Source organism: Martes martes (assembly GCF_963455335.1).
Source record: "Martes martes genome assembly, chromosome: 3".
In the NCBI taxonomy this organism is placed as follows: domain Eukaryota; kingdom Metazoa; phylum Chordata; class Mammalia; order Carnivora; family Mustelidae; genus Martes; species Martes martes.
The window spans coordinates 147,305,831-147,323,292 of NC_137890.1; the positions used below are offsets into that span (position 1 = coordinate 147,305,831).

At 40.6% G+C, this 17,462-nt stretch overlaps 1 pseudogene across 1 annotated transcript; it reads right to left on the minus strand.

Moving 5' to 3' along the window:
• Positions 1-2,498: 2,498 nt before the first annotated feature.
• LOC308340417 (large ribosomal subunit protein uL10-like) lies at positions 2,499-3,428 on the minus strand (annotated as a pseudogene). Its single transcript has one exon. The product of its transcript is annotated as a large ribosomal subunit protein uL10-like (transcript).
• Positions 3,429-17,462: the final 14,034 nt, after the last annotated feature.

Below are 17,462 nucleotides of genomic sequence, written 5' to 3' on the forward strand. Positions count from 1 at the left end.
ACTAATGTCCTTCACAGGCTTCTCACATTTGGAATTTAGAAGCTTCCATTCAGAATGACTCAAGATAAATTCCCCACATTTGTCAAAACTTGTGGATATATAAAGAATTTTTTCTTCTGTCCAAAGACAGTTTTGTTCTCTCATAGTCAGTGGGTGGGGGAGTGCTAGTACTTCTTGTTGATAAAATATTTATAAGGCAATATTTTCAATGTTATACAATTGAGATGGTAAACACATTTATATGAAATTTAATGAGGCCAAGTGGGAATGTAGTTAAATATCTTCTTAGAAATCTTGGCAAGTTAAAATGGAGATTAAGATTCTAAGTCATTTTAAAACAGGATTCAATAATTTGTTATCTTTCAACCCTTTTGAAATTGTAGTGGGGAGTCATACAAAAAGTATAAATATTAAGATTCCTTCTGCTGTTATTTGTTTGGCTTGTCAGTGTATCTAGAGCTTCTTTTTCCTTTGTTCAGACCACACACTTGGCTAAATGTTATCATTTGCATTTTGATAATACACTGGGTTTGTTAGTGGCAGAAATATCTTTATAAATAAATTAGAAGAAATTTTAAGATGTTTCATTTCTGTATGTAAACATCTATTGGCACAAAGAGCCCCATGTCGTCAACAGAACTTTCATACACAGTAGAGTTTTGTAATATGCAGTAAGGAAGCGTTAGTAATTGCACAGACAGTCCAAGGAGTCTTGGTCTAAGAAGACAAACCTCCATGGGCTGATGCCCTTCTAAGCAAATTCTATTAAGAACGGAGGTTTATTTTTTTATTTCCAGATCATCCTCTACATTATAAGTGAAACCCATACCTTAAATATAAAATTGGCTGGTACAAGTTATTTTAAAAAGTTCACTTTGATTTTTGAAGCAAGATTGTATATTAGAGTTTTAGTCCTGCATTTAATTAATTAACTAATTAAAATATTTTATTCATTTATTTATTTTAGATGGGGGGTGCTGGGGACAGAATGCACACGTGAGCCAGGGGGGAGAGGGAGAGAGAATCCCGAGCAGACTCCGCACTGAGCATGGAGCCCCGTGTGGCGCTCAGTCACATGACCCCTAGATCATGACCCTAGCCAAAATCAAGAGTCAGATACCCAACTTACTGAGCCACCCAGGCACTCTAGTCCTGCATTTTATGAGTTCCACCCACTTCCCACCTCTTAAAAAACTTCAGCTTCTGTCTGCCTGACCATTCCCAACATGCTTAGGGGAGCTGGTTTCCCTGAGTGTGCCTAGGATGCTCCGTGCTTGCCTGGCCATCCTCATAATTCCCACAAAATCAGGTGCCTTATGGTAAAAGAAGCTTGATGTTTTCTCTCTGAGCAGCAATGGACAGTAGAATGTATACCTGACCAATGCTGCTGTTTAGCATTTCTTGGGTCCTGCTGATGGAAAGACTTCCTTTTGGCTGGACTGATGATAAAAAATTCAGTATCCTGAGGACCCGAGGCTGCCACACTACACCTCCTTCCCCATCTTGGCTTCTCAACCATCATTACATACTGCCTGAAGTGTTGAGAAAGATTTATCTTCCCTCTTTGGCTGGAGGCACTCCCTTCCATTCCCATTGGATTTGAGAAGTTGGAAATAGGCATCAAACCCCACTTGTCCTTTTATTGTGTTGTGTAAGTCTGTTTTCCTGTGTAAAGGTAAAAAAGAACCTGTTCTTGGTCTTACCTGGGACCTAGAAAATTCATCTTAAATCAGGCTCATTCCTTCCACCTAATATGGTCATTGTGATCTCATTCCATTCATTATCTTATTTCTCAGTCCTCTTCTTGATGGGTCAGCTCTCTTCCTTTTGATTTCTGTGGGTACATGACATCAGAAGTTACACAAATGATTACAAAGTAGGTGGGGAAAAAACCAAAGCTCTATTTCTTTAATAGAACTTCCTTTTTAAGCCATTATTCTCACTTGGCAGTGGAAAACGATCTTGTCACCTTTATGTATTCTAGTCAACTGCATTATAAATGTTTCTTTTGTGTAAATGTTCAGTCAGATTTGCATATTATTATCTTAGCTGTTCTGAGCTCTGTCTCCCAGTCTTCTCTTTTCCCTACTATTGGTCCTGCTTCTGTTTCACTGGGCTCAAGGTTCTGTTAGCTGGCAGTGGTAAGAAGAGAGGGAGTTTGCTTATGTGGAGAGCATATGGTGTGGCAGCATACAGGCTGGTCCCCTCCCTTAGTCTCATTTCTTGCCCAGGTGCCAATGCAGTCCAGCTGTTGGTGTCTATAGTTGAATTTCTAGACATGGAGGATGCCCAACATTGGCTCTTCTCTTTGTCATGGTAGATGATTTTCTGTGTCCAACTCATACCCTTTATAGCATAATGCAGGGGATCCTGTAGAGGCAGCATTGCCTCCCCTCCCCTCTTTTCAAGTTTTTGCTAGTGTGGTTCTCTTAATTCTTCTTTTTTTTTTTTTTCTTGTTTCACAAATAAAGTTGGCTGAATTGGTTGCTTTTTGGCGATTAGTCAGGGAGACCAAATCCCATATCCTTGTCCAACTCCTCCAGCTCTTCCCTTGTTTCAGTCTTGGCTGGGGCTGCGTCAGGAACAGGTGCAACAGTGGTGGCTGTGGCCACAGGGGCGTCAGCCACAAAGGCAGAAGGATCAGCCGAGAAGGGCTGAAACTTTGCAGTGAGTGGGAAGGGGTCATCGGCCTCTGCAGACAAGCCAGGACCCGCTTGTATCCATTAATGATAGAAAGGGGCACTGATGCAACAGCTGGGTAGCCTGTCTGCAGACATACACTGACAACATAGTGGACACCGTCCAGGAAGTGAGAATGCAGTTTCCTCAGTGTTGTCGGGCACTTCAGGGTGTTTGCCATTGTCAAACACGAGCTGGGTGAGCAGCTCAAAGGAGAAGGGGGAGATGTTCAGCATGTCCAACAGTGTGGTTCGCAGGCTCCCACTTTGTCTCCAGTCTTAATCACTTGCATATCAGTCAGGGTTTCACTGGTGCCCCTGAAGACTTTCGTGGTGATGCCTAGAGCCTGGAAGATGGGAGACTTCTTGGGCCCCACACCAATGTTCTGGGCTGGCATGGTGACTTCACATAGGGCTATGGCACCAGCTGGCATCTTGCTGGCCAGCAGCATGTCCCTGATCTCAGTGAGGTCCTCCTTGGTGGGCACAAAGCGCACATTCCCCCGGATGTGAGGCAACAGTTTCTCCAGAGCTGGTTGTTCTCTAGATGCCCTTGGAGGGGGCTTGTGCATCACGCTGTTCTTGCTCATCAGCACAACAGCCTTCCCTGGAGGGACATGAGAATATGCCACATCTGCTTGGAACCTGCATTGTGTGCTTCCACAGTGAAGCATTTTGGATAATCATCCAAAAGTTGGATGATCTTAAGGAATTAGTGGACTTCCAGCCTGCCTTGTCTTCCCTGAGCATCAAGGTTGTCACGTAGGGATGAAAGACAATGTTATTCTCACAAGGATGCCTGGGGAGATCTCCTCATTCTTTTGGCTGGCCTCTTTTAGGGCTAGCAAGCTGAATCGTCTTACCAGATACTTTCAAGTGCCTATTCTAAGTTCACAAAAGACCTGGAAATCCCCACTCCCTCAGACTTCCTGTTTAGGAAACCAGAGGTGGTGGTTACTTGTTCCTTCTCCTCTCTGCTGACCCTTTTCCCAGGCCTGCCCAGCATCCTACTAGGTCTGCTACTTACACAGAAGTGGTTGGCAATCCCCTCTATCCAAAATCACCTTCACACTTCTGGGGAAATGCTCTTAGGCACCCATCCTCCCCTTGGGAGTACAGTAGAAAGTGAGGCGTGGGGTGTCCCAAATATGTGTTTTTTTTTTTTTAAGTATGATTTTCCAACTTGTGTATTTTGTCCTCTGGAAGAGAAGGATAGGAACATAGAATAAATCTTCGTGTCCTCTCCTGACTGTTTTTACCTTACAACTAGCTAGATATGCACCGAACAGTTTGTATTCTGAGTCTGTGTGAGTGTGCATGGGTGTGTGTGTATGAGTGTGTGTGTGTGTGTGTGTGTGTGATGGGTGTTTGTTTTGAAAGTAGAGAGTTGTTAAGGGGAGGAGGGAAGCTGAAATCATCACTCTATGTTTCAAGTTGCAGGTTGATAGGGATGACCCATTAGGGAAAAAAGACTTGATATATGGAGAGGGGAGAGCATTGCTGGAATGATGAAGAGAGCATGGTAGCTTGTGCTCTGTCTGCCTACCTGCACCTTTTGTCTTTTGCTTTTCAGTTGGAAGTTTACTGTCTTGTACACTTTTGCCTGATTATTGCTTTGGGTGTTCTGAATAATGTAGCAGAGTCCTTAATTAAGGATCAGAGAAGATATCAAAACTTTTGAGAGGTCCATATTTTGGACTTCCTAGATTTTTCCCAACAGCTTTCTGTTGTGAATTTAAAGTAGCAATATTCAACCAGGAGAAAGCAATAAAAGCTTACAGATAATCATGGTTAGGTTTGTAGATTGATTGTTTTCCTGAACAAAAATGTGAACTTCTCCCATAATGGTAATTGTTAGTGCTGGAGTTGGGGCAAACAGTTGGGGCATGGACTCAGGATAAGTATAAAGGACCAGAGGGTCCACATCAGAACAAGTTAGAGAGTGTCTTATTGAAAATTATATTGTTTTTAAGTCCAGTGAGTTGTTGTAACATCACATTGAAGGATATTCTCACAACTGCCTTATACAGCAGTCTTTCCTGTCTGGGATGAACTTGTGCATCTGTGCTTTGCTTTCCAAGAATGAAAATTATGCTCGTTTTACAACTGCATAAAGCTTAGCGTAATTGTGCAGGTAACTGCTTTAAAATACTGTTCTACAAAAATGCTATCATTCTAAGCTCAGAAAGAAAGGGGCAGGAAATCTCCTTAGGCTTCAGCTGCTGAGTACCCAGAGTCCTTAATAGACTATTTAGGACATATCAAGAGTCAGAAGTGGGTTTCTTTTAGTGGAGGGATACGACAGACCAACAGGGCTGACATCAGAATGTTAGGAAGGCACATATGGGAACATCTAGTAAAGAAAATGGTAATGTTAGGAGATCTAGCAAGAGGCAAGATGTCCCAAGTGGAATGAAAGAGAAGGTAGGCAGGAAGCAGTGGTGGGGCTGGAAGTTGAAAACCAGAGGCGGAGGTGGAGTAGAGGTAGAGGGTAATACCAAAAAGGGGCCAGGTGTCCAGTGGGAAAGGTAAGCCGGACAGGTCTCACAGGTGGAAACAAAATGTTAGCTAGAATCCTGTAGAGAAGTTACAACTAAAGCGGTCAGTATCCAGGCAAGAAATTCACTAACACTTGTGGGGCATGAGAAGCAACAAATAACATGAGCTCAAAAGAGAATTCCAAGCTCAAAGCATTTTAAGACAGAGACCAGATACAGCTCTTGATGTGATGGAGATAAATAGGTTAATGTGGCAAAAGTGAATAATGTGGTCAAGTTATTCTAACACTCGGCTCTCTAGAATACTTCACACACACCACACACACACACACACACACTCATACATGCACACATGGAGGACTGAAAAATTAACAGAATGTTCACAAAATCTCTTAGAAGTAGAAGGAAAATATGAGTGATTTCATTTTCTTGTTGCTTCTGTATGCTTTCTAAATTGTCTTCAATGAATGTGTTATTTAAAAAAATAATAATATGAAAATTAAAAAAAATTGACCCAAATGAAATGCAGTGTATTTGCAGAGAGTTTGAGAATTTGGTATTTTGTTCAGTGATTGGTGATTGATCTGCCTAGAAGGGGCACAGAGGTAAAACTAAATTATTGCAGGGCACAATAAATTCTCTTGGAATTGTGTAAATTTCCATATTCAGTCTGCTTGCCTTTTATTATTTGCGGAAATTTCTTAACGGACTCGTAGAACAACCACTTTTTTCTGAAACAGTCATTTAGGTTGGGTCTATCTGGGACAAGATGAAATAAGAGTTGGAAATTATTGAACTGAGGTGATTAATTGGAAGGATTCAAACTGAATAAATTAAGATTGGACCCCAATCCCTGTACTCAGCTGGATACTTTTTATTGGCCAATGGAGCCCATAATGGGATAATGGAATAGGAGAATGTTGGGCTTTGTTTTTTTGTTCATTTTGCAAATGAGAAAAGCCTTAGGCAAAATTCCTTTTGTTCTTAATGCCAAAATATTTCACCATTAACCCAACATAAAATGTATTAGATAATAATTTTTTTAAAATGCTGGACCAATAAACCTCATAATTTTTTAAACCTTGTAAAATTTAAAAATGTTTCCTGTCCCAAATATTTTCATTAACCCCAATGATAGAAGTAGAGCCAAAGATATTAATAATGAAAAGATAAACAAATCCTTCTCAGTTAAAGCTTTTATTCATACCTCAGGAATTGGGTTATAAGAAAATAAATATTTGGTTACATGAATGAAATTGACTATTCAGATGTACTATACACACATATACGTGACTAATTTCAATTCTCTAGTCCAGTTGGAAAGTCAGTTTGAATAGCAGTCATGATTTTAACCTGTTCTCGTTCGTGTGCATCCTCTGAATTTTGGAAAGGCAGAGTTGTGTTAGGACAATAATTGGATGGTTTGACCATAGACTTGGATGTGAGAAAACTCACATGCTGTGTTTTTAATTAGTGCAAGGCCAGTTATGTTTAGCAAGGGCTAACAAATGGGCCATTGTCATGTTCAGTAGAGTCATACCACCCTTACCCATGGGTTGGGTGGATAAAGATCACAAAGGAGCCCCTAAGGAATATGATGATGATGCTAAAAAGACCTTAAATGTGCTATTCCCCACATAAGCACCGATTGAGGTTGTAATATAGAATTTATCAGGACTCTGCTAATTACAGATCCTTTCCACTCTGTGCTGGAGTGACATAACGAACCTCGTTTAATATTGTCATTAACGTGCCGTGAGCCCAGTGATTACTCCCATCCATAAATACTCTCTCTCATCCATAAATGTGACCCCTAGGTGGGCAGTGGACATGTGCTTTTTGATTCAGTTATTTGCTCTGTCATGAAGACTCTGGATGAACTTATTCAGGGTGAACGGAGTTTAGTTGTTAGGAGGACAGGTCTGGGATGGTTAGGCCAAAGTAGCAGCTTTCATTTATGTTTTCCCATATTTAATGTTCCACTTAACAGATGCAACTCCTGATGACCCCAGCCCAGGAGTATACATGTACTGTTTTTTCCTATTGCTCTCCCATATATTCCCACAGGCTTTCTTGCGTCTAGATGGTGGTTGTGAAACTGCCCTCATCACTCCTCTTTTATGGGTGTGTGTGGGGACACTGAACCCCAGCATCCCTGCCTACTGCGGCCTTGGCTCGCCTGTAGCTCCATCACTGCTGTGTTGGTACTGGTGCATTGACTGGGTATAGGTGCTGAGCCTGGCAGAGAACTTGAGTCATTAGAACAGCTTCCCTAAACTTCTGTTCCAGAGTGGGGTATCCTTTCATTTTCTTTCTCCTTGTGGAGGTTAAGCTGCTAAGGCCCAGGGTCCGGGCTACATGGAATCCCACAGAAGCCCTGGGCCCTTTCTGTGTGATCTTTTATTTTTTGTTCTAAGCAACTGGTAGAACCTAAACAAGTTTGTCTTCATGCCTTCCCCATGTCCTTCTGCATCTGTCCATTTAGGATCAACTCTCAGATTCCCTAACCAGTGAGTGCAGAGCTGGCAGAGATGCCTACAATAGCTTCTCATGAGCTGCTATGAGCTGACACCATCTCACCACTGTTCATGGGTATCTCACACTTTGTCTTGTGCTCCTACTTCCAATTAGAAAGGAAGTTAAAATTCAGGGGAGTCAACAGTACAAAGGCGTACCTTTCTTAATGCAATAGAAATGGCCCAGGAAGTTGCACCTGAATAGAATATTTATTAATCATAAGGGAGGTCATTATTTCAGAGAAAACTGTAGTGAAAAGCTTAGTAAAGCAAAGATTTAAAAAAAATAGATATTTTTCAAAATAAACTGTGTCTCCTGATTTATCTGATTTATACACTTGGAGTTTATGTTTCACATTTTCTTTAAAGTAATACATGCCTATAAAACTAAAAAAAAACCTTAACGGTTATATGGGGGTTGGGGCTTGAGCAGGGAGCTCTCAAGAGTCTTTCATTTTTTCAGTTGTCTCCTTCCCTTTAGATGGAAAGATGACTGGTTTCTTTGGCAGGTTTTGACAGGCGCCTAGGAGTCACCTGCAAGGACATGTTGTTTTCTGTGGGAGAATCTGCATTTCTGTTTCGTCATGCACATCCTCTGTTCCTTTGAACAGAGGCATAAGAAAGTAGGAAAGCTGGATTTGGGTGCTGGTTTTACTCTAGATTGGCTGCATGATTTGAACAAATCAGATGACCTCTCTGAGTCTCCTTTTTTAAATCAGTAAAGTGAGAAGAGTGCCTAAAGACTGCTAAATTTGGATCTGGTGGTGCAGTAAAAAAAAAACCCAAAAAACAAAAATAAATGTGAGTGTCCATCTTTGAAACCACCATCAAATCATGAATTTCTGTATTCACATTCAAATGCTAACTGCTAAGGACACGTGTGCATTTATGAGGGCAAAAAAATGGCACAGAACTTTTGGGAAACTTACATATTTAATAGAGCTAAACGATTCATGCCCAGTAGTGGCAAACTGCATTCTTGAGTAATGGTGGAATATATTTTCTCAGGTGATAGCTTAAATTCAGTTCAACTGGGACTTAATTAAGGAGTGCTGGCTGTAGTCATGAGCAATTCTGTGGAATAAAATCACTGAAGAAATAGAAATTCTCCAGAAAGCAATGCTAGTCTTTGGCATTGGAGGAAAAATCTGGTTTAGTTAGTTTGGGTTCTTAAATTTGAAGGAGATTCAAGGCTCTTTTGAATGGACCAGGGGTGAATCCCAGTGGTGTCTGCCTTTTGGAAAGAGCCAGGGAAGTTGATTTTGTGTCTGGGCTGTTGGGCAAGTTCCCGAAACCAATTTTCTGCTGGAAACAATGTGTATCCTTCTGGCTACAAGCTGCTTGAGCAATGAGCTGTCACATTTCAATGCAGAAACCTTTTGTTTGGCAACGAGATAATTTTAGTTCTTATTCTATCAGGAATCTATTTAGAAATTCAGCATAAATGCATTTGGAGTATACCAGCTTCTTCACAGGGGACCTAAGGTCCAGAGCAAATCATAGTGTGTGTGTGTGTGTGTGTGTGTGTGTGTGTGTGTGTGTGTATCTTTTTTTTCTCATCTGCCCCTCCTTCTCTATGCCATGTTTTGATACAGGAAAAAGAACCAAGGGCAACCTTGAAAGGTGGTTCCCAAAGCACAGTATGTGCCAAGTGCAGGGAAGCACATCCATTCCTCGCTTTACTGATGGAGGTCAGAGAATGATTTAGAAGCTGAATCTTTGTGTATCCTTGCTGAGGTTTTGTTGGCATCTACTGGCTTTTGCGTTAGATAAGCTTTATTAGCCTTCTCAGCTTTAAACATCTAAGATACTAAGACAAAACTGAAGTATTGTAAGAGATCTGCTTGGGTTAAAATTGCTCAGAGGTCTAAAAAGACAGACCTTCCAATCCTCTTTATTTTTATCTTTGGTTTTTATAGTATAAAATATTGCCCATTTGTTCTTACATGCAACTAGAATGGCATTCAAGCACATTTTCCAGTTTCATTTTGTGATACTCTATTGCTTATGCAAGGAAAAACAGACACGACAAAATTACATTGCTTTTAAGGTGGCTTACATGCATAGAGCATAGAGCATTGAACATAGAGCTTCATGTAGAATGTAATCTGAACAGAATCATGGTGTCTTCCTTTCCAAGAAATTCCTGTTCATTTACCTTTATTTATGTATCAATAGAGACCAAACTGCAGCTTTCCTTTACATTTCCTTATATTTTCTCGTTCACCTAACCTTTCAACAACCCTTTTGAATTCAACAGAGCGTGTAATTATTGCACCATATAGAAACAGTTGGGGGAAACAAATGGCATAGTGCAAAAGGTGTAATTTTTGGTGGTGAGTCATCCAGAAAAATGTGGAAAGAATGTTCAATTTATTTTAAATATCTTAATACCATTGCCTTTTTTTCTTTCAATTGTGCACATTAAATTCTTTGTGTGACACATGAAAAATTATTAAACACAAGCTTATATAAAAATCCCATAGAAGTTGATATAAAAATTAAAATGTTCTAATTTAAATGACAATAGGAAACCAACCAGCAGGGTTTTAGGCATTTATTTTCTTGGCTCAGGTATGTGACTATAACTAGAGCCAAGACATTTTCGTTTGTCAGCAGCTCAAATAACTTCTTATGTTCTTCAATCTTAGAAAGACACAAAGGTGAGATTCTGGCCTTATCGAGCTCCAGCATGAAGTAAGAAGGAGAGAGAGAGGGAATGTGTGTGTGTGTGTGTGTGCGCGCGCACGCACGCAGGTACATATGTTTGTATGGTGGTAGAGTGGAAGCATGCTGACACTTTGATATTAATTTTATCTGAAAGTCCGATGTCCAGAATATAGGACTGTAGCAATGTGAAAATAATGCATTCACAGTCGTGTTATCGCATGTATGTTTGTGTATGTGTATACGTATATGTATACCTTGTAAATTTATAAATAGCATGCTGACATTTAATTTGGGAGTTAAGACTTTCAAAATAAGCAGAAGTATAATAAATGGGGAAACATTATTTTGAAATGTCTACTTCATTTTTTAGTCTATTTGTCTTCTATTAAATCCCAGTGCTCAGCTATGGATTTCTCCCATGTTTTAGCTCAGGTGCTCCCAACACTGGATCCCGTAGAATCATTTGGGGAACTTTGAAAAAAATTCCAACGCCAAGACTCCACCTCTGGTGATTCTCATGTAATTGGTCTGGGAGTGGAGTTGGGCACTGCTAATTTTTAAAAGCTCCCTTGATGAATCTAATGTGCAGTCAGGGTTGACAGCTACTGCATTAGCCGTGTGTTGACAAGCAGTCACGGGCTATGTCTAACAACCACCACATGGTGATCTTGAGTTCCCAGGGATCTTTCCTGCCATGGTGACTGTGGAGACCTAGAAAAGCTGAGGTCTGCAAAAGGGTGCCATCTCTAGTTTTAGGCAAAAAGAACCAGGAAAGGCAATGCAATGGAAATGACTCAGGAGGGATTAGGCATTCGGTGATGAACACAAGGTTATAAGCCAAGGTGGAGTCGGGCCTTAAGCCCAGATCTTCTGGAGTGAGAGGGTTGAATGTGAGTCTTTGGAGTCAGACTGCCGGCATGGCTGTGTTGGCTCCTACATTAACTGGCTGGTTGAGTGATTATGGGGATGTCATTTATTTGTCAGTCTGGTAACGACTTTGGAACTCTTCACTTTTGAACCGAGTTATCTTTTTTTTTTTAAGATTTTATTTATTTATTTGACAGACAGAGATCACAAGTAGGCAGAGAGGCCAGCAGAGAGAGAGGGAGGGAAGCAGGCTCCCTGCCGAGCAGAGAACCCGATGCGGGGCTTGATCCCAGAACCCTGAGATCATGACCTGAGCCGAAGGCAGAGGCTTTACCCACTGAGCCACCCAGGCACCCTGAGCCAGTTAGCTTTGGGGAAGAAAAATATAGCACCACTCTCAGTCTTATGTGACGGGTCTTAGTTACTTAATCTCTTTAGGCCAAAGATTTTATCCCTATAACACGGAGATAATTATTATTATGTCTACTTTATAGGTTGTTGTTTGAAAGGATTCAATGATGTAATAAGTGTAAAATCTCTTGTGACAGTACCTCACACATAGTATCTCCTCAATACTATTGTTATTTTTATTATTACTGCTTTTGTTATTTGCACATTCTATTCTCTTTCTGTTTTACTATGCCATTTACTGAGATTTCATATATAAATCTCGATTTTTTTCTCATGACCTGGAATCTTTTGCTCCTAGGAGAGGACACTAAATCAGAGTCTTTTCCTTAACACTTAATCTGAATGATGGGTTAGTTTTCTGTTTTCCTTAATAACAATTCCTTGGATGGCTTCAGTTGCCTTTTCTCTTAAGTCAACTACAGATGTAGAAAATATGTTTCTTATTGCTTCCTTTTCCTTATGTTCTAGAAATAAAAGAGGTTAGATGTAAATAGAATTAATATAAGTACTTTGAAAATATAATCATTGCCTTAATAATATTAACTATTATATGCTGCTTACTATATGCCATGTATAATTTAAAGTGTTTTACATAAAATATTTTAAACACTTTTTATTATGGGAAATTCTAAACACAAATAGGAGTACCTGTGGATGAAGAGTGTATGAATCTCCACATACATATGTTTCATTTTTAACTATTATTCCCTCATGGCCAGTTTTGTTTTGTCTACAGCTCTCCAACCCTACTATCTTTTTTTTTTTTTTTTTAAAAGATTTATTTATTTATTTATTTGACAGAGAAAGATCACAAGTAGGCAGAGAGGCAGGCAGAGAGAGAGGGGAAAGCAGGCTCTCTGCTGAGCAGAGAGCCTGATGAGGGGCTCGTTCTCAGGACCCTGGGATCATGACCTGAGCTGAAGGCAGAGGCTTAACCCACTGAGCCACCCAGGCGCCCTCAACCCTACTATCTTAATATCATTGTTCTCTAAGTAGTTCAGTATGCATCTCAAAAAGATAAAGACTTTTTAAAAAAGATCTCACAGTACCAATATCACACACAAATGTGACCCTTAAAAAAACTTAGGTGTTCAGAAATTTTAGTATCCCTGTCTTACAAATGAAGAAATGGAGGCGTAAAGACATTAAGTAACTTCCCCAAGGTCACACAGCTAGTGAGTAACAGAGGTGGAAGTTGAAATCTGGTGGTCTGGCTACATGGTCTGTGTTTTTAACCACTTTGACGTCCCAGCCTCTCAAATGAAAATAAGGAAGTGTACGATAATTTTTTCTCAATGCATGTGAGGTTTCAGCGTTCTTAGTGTCTTAATTAGATGGGTGTCCTATTGGGCATGACGATCCATGTTTTTTCTCTGCAGTTGCAGGGACTTGACTTGGGTTTCAGATAGACTTGACTCCATCTCTTATTAGCCATGTGACTCTGTGCCCATTATGTATCCTCCATAAACTACAGTTCTGTGGTCTATTATATGATGGTATAACAATACCTACCTCATGAAGAGGTCGTGAGTTGAAGTATGCAGAATGCTTTGTGCAGTGCCTGGCACATGGGTACTTACTATTATGCAGGTACATAAATTAGGTATCTTTAGGTAGACAGGTGTATATTTCCAAGTGTTTGTAGTATTTAAGTATTTAAATGCTAACATTGAGAAGTGGCTGTTTTGTTTTCTTGGGGTTGGGGGCAGGCAGACAGAGAGGGAGAGAGGGAATCTTAAACAGGTTCCAAGCTCTGGGTGGAGCCTAATACAGGGCTCGATCTCACAAAGCTGAGATCATGACTGGAGTCGAAATCAAGAGTTGGATACTTAATTGACCGAGCCACTCAGGCACCCTCTTCTGCTTTTTTAAAGATTATTTCTTTATTTATTTGATAGAGAGAGATCACAAGCAGACAGAGAGAGAGGAGGAAGCAGGCTCCCCGCCAAGCAGAGAGCCCGATGTGGGACTTGATCCCAAGACCCTGAGATCATGACCTGAGCCGAAGGCAGAGGCCCAACCTACTGAGCCACCCAGGTGCCCCTCTTCTGCTTTTTTAAACCTTTGAACCACGGTGGTGTACTTGATTGGATTGATTCGCCTGACTTGACTGGTTAGGTGGCGGTCCCTTAAATGGTCAAGGAATGCCTTGATGAAGACTTTGTGCAGCTGATTTAGAAATGCATCCTCATTTACCGCTGGGAAGCTGTGGCCTTGTTAAAGCAAAATAAATGTTTTAAGGGACGCCTGGGTGGCTCAGTTGGTTAAGCAGCTGCCTTCGGCTCGGGTCATGATCTCAGCGTCCTGGGATCGAGTCCCACATCGGGCTCCTTGCTCGGCGGGGAGCCTGCTTCTCCCTCTGCCTCTGCCTACCACTCTGTCTGCCTGTGCTTGCTCGCTCGCTCTCTCTAACAAATAAATAAATTAAAAAAAAAAACTTAAAAAAAATAAATGTTTTAATATATTAGCTCATGTAAGCAAAGGAACATAATTTTCAATGAATGATGCCTCTCTCTTTGAGCTACTGTAAAGTCATTTGTCAACATCTATCCTCAGAATACAGTGAACGTTCTCACAGAACATGCATGTACATCTTTTGTTGCTGGCTTTTCCCACTGCAGTCTTCAGCTGGAACCCACACTGTGAACAGGATGGAGTGTGAAGAATGTTAAGACCAGGGGAGTGTAAATATGTGTGTGGGTGGGTGTGGGAGTCCCTGTGTATAACTGCTTTCTATAATTAAATGCAAATTATTTATTAATTACCTAGTATTTTGGAATTTATGTGCATTCCTGTACTTTGCTAGTTTGAATAATCAGGGGTTGATTACCCACAGACTTAGTTTAGGGTATTTTTCCTGTGCTCTGTAACATCTGATATTTAGAAACAGTATCCCCTACTAGACCTTTTTTTTTTTTCCTGTGTTCGTATTAGTGCTTCCCAGGATTTATTTTGAACAATTCAACCTTGTCAAAGAAGAATCAGGCTTTCCCAATATTATACTTAATTGTGTGCACTGTTACTTCTAACCCATGTGATTTATGTACCTTGCACACTTGTCAACAATGGCATTCCTTTTCATACTCCCACGAGGTAAGAGTAACACCTTATAACCTTGTTCTCTCTCCTCTCTCTTTGTTAGGTAAAAATGAAAGGGTTATTTTGATTTATAAGTAGCAGCTTAGCTTGGCTCTCACCTTCAAGATATCCTTGCACAGTGAAGAAAACAAATATATTTTGCTCTATAAATGTTATATTAGAGAATTTTCTTCACATGTCCTTGAACTTTCTGCCCCTTGCTTTGGAACCCCTCCCTCACTGTGGAAAGGGAGAAGTGTAGAGGATGTGAATTCTAGAAAATTCTCTGTTGAAGCCAGGTTTCTTGCCTCCAGCAGTGTGTATCTGGGGGACTGTTGCTTGCCTTTCCTATAGTTGTGACAAGGTAATAATTCATGCTCCCAGATCAAACACTTGACAGGGCTTGGATGTCAGGCCAACCTTTTAGAATTTTGTATTGACAATTTCTAAATGAAATAAAGTCTGCAAATTATATTCAGTCCTGGGAACTTGATCCTGGGCATAAAATTAGAAAATTGGGAATGGTTTATACTTGGATGAGGTTGGTTTTGCATTCAGCTGATGTTTCATTTTATTTTTCTTTCTTTCTATCTGTCTATCTATCCATCCCTATCTTTTTATAGTCACTTTTTTGAAGGTGATACTTTTTATACAAAAATGCATCAATTTTAGGTAGAATTCATTGACAAATATATATATTGAGGTAAGCACCATCCTAACTAATTTATAGAACATTTCTGTTATGCCTGATTTTTCCTTATGCCCCTTTCAAGGTGATGAGAACACCTTCAGAGGCTGTCATTCTTAAATGCAGACACATCATCAAACCCCAGTTGCTGTGTGGCTAAGACTAGCTTTACTTTAACAAAAGCAACATTCACTGTAATTACTTTATTGTAAGTAGAAACATGCAGACACTAAAGGAGTTGCTGCTCCTGACTGGCAGCTCGGAGGAGGAGGGGAGGAAAGGGGGGAAGTCAGTGGATGTTGGGCGGCAGCTTATCTACGGCAGTTAGCTCAGGATGCTGGCCTTGGCTTTCCAGGGACCTGGCTTTCAGTGCTTTAGCAAAAGGGATGAATTACAGTCGACATCTGCAATGAAGGACAAGATAACCTAAAGGGAAAAATGTTACATGTAGAGGTCAGAGAGCCTCGCCGAATTTGTTACTCAATAAATGCAAGATTGGTAATTGCTATTCAACAAATGCAGGTTCGGTGCAGAGACCAAAAACTGCCAGGGAATCCCAAGATGTTGAAGGTATGTGTTCCCAGGAATTATTTTGGGAGAGTATGCAGAGTGTATAGACTATACTGGTCAAGGTACTGACCCTTCAGTAAAGCAAAAGAATTGTGCCTGGGCAAGGCAAAGGTGGGACTTGATAGTGGTTGATGTCGTGGGTGGGAGGGGTGAGAATGAAGGCAAGGAAGTGGTGATCCCAATTAAACAGGGTTTATCTTTGATGAGATAGGTCTGAGTTCTTTCCCCACCACATCTCTGTGGGCGTTTGATAGTGTTCAGACAGCTCAATTATAGGATTTTGATGCCTTTAGTGACTCAATCAATCATCTAGTAGTAAGGTGCAGGTTGTTTGCGTGCTGTAATGCGCTGATGAAGATGGCAGCGAGCTCTTTCACTACAAGAATGGTGGGATTGCAGCAGGGGAAACTCTAAAGCTATTTCCCATTTAAATTGCCTGCGCACAATTGGATCACGAAAGAATAGTTGGAAGACAGAACAAGACAGAAGCCTCGGTTTTACCCGTATGCCAGGCCTTACTTAATTTTGGTTATTCCATTTATGCAACATTATTTAAATTGAAGTACGTGCAACTCAGTACAAAGACATCAAACAAGTAAGACTTCTCTGGAGAGTGGATTCAGAGCAGTTAAAATGGGATTACGTAAAGAAGTAGGGAGGATAGTGTAGGGATACTGTGGTAGAATTTCATGTCCAATTTCAGGATAATTTTCTAAAACAAGAGGATTCTAGTGATGCCAGAACATTGTGCAGAGTCTCCAGCAGTAGTGGTCCATTGGTGTTTTCTGCCACCCTGACAAGGAAAAAAGCGGGTGAGTTGATGCTACAGGCTTTCTATGGATGCCTGAATTTCCCTTTGAGATTGTATGTCATCAGAATACAATCCATTGATTTTTATTTTGGCATTCCTCTGACCCTCCTCAGAAATGGAGTGAGCTGTTCCTTTTACAGTGTACCAAAACATCCTTTATCCAGAACACATGTCTGCTTATTACTTTTTGTTTATTTTTTTAAAAAAAGATTTTATTTGTTTATTTGACAGACAGAAATCATAAGTAGGCAGAGAGGCAGGCGGGGTGGGGTGGGGTGGGAAGCAGGATCCTTGCTGAGCAGAGAGCCTGAAGCAGGGCTCGATCCCAGGACACTGGGATCATGACCTGAGCCGAAGGCAGAGGCTTGAACTACCTGAGCCACCCAGGCACCCCTGCTTATTACTTTTTAAATAAGTAAATAATTCTTAAATATGTGTGTACTTTTTTCATACACATGTGCTTAAATTACAAGCTTCTTGTTGTTTTCAGAATAAATTGCAGCAAACCACTGTGTTTGATGGTTATATTCCTCCTATGAACAGGCCTGTTATTTCACTTTTAGTACCTGCTAATTCTCCTAAGACCATCGTCCGCAATTCATTTCCCAGGAGACAGGGTAAGAAAAATCCCAATTTGTCAGGATCAGAATATCATACAAGTTGAGAAATTTAGTT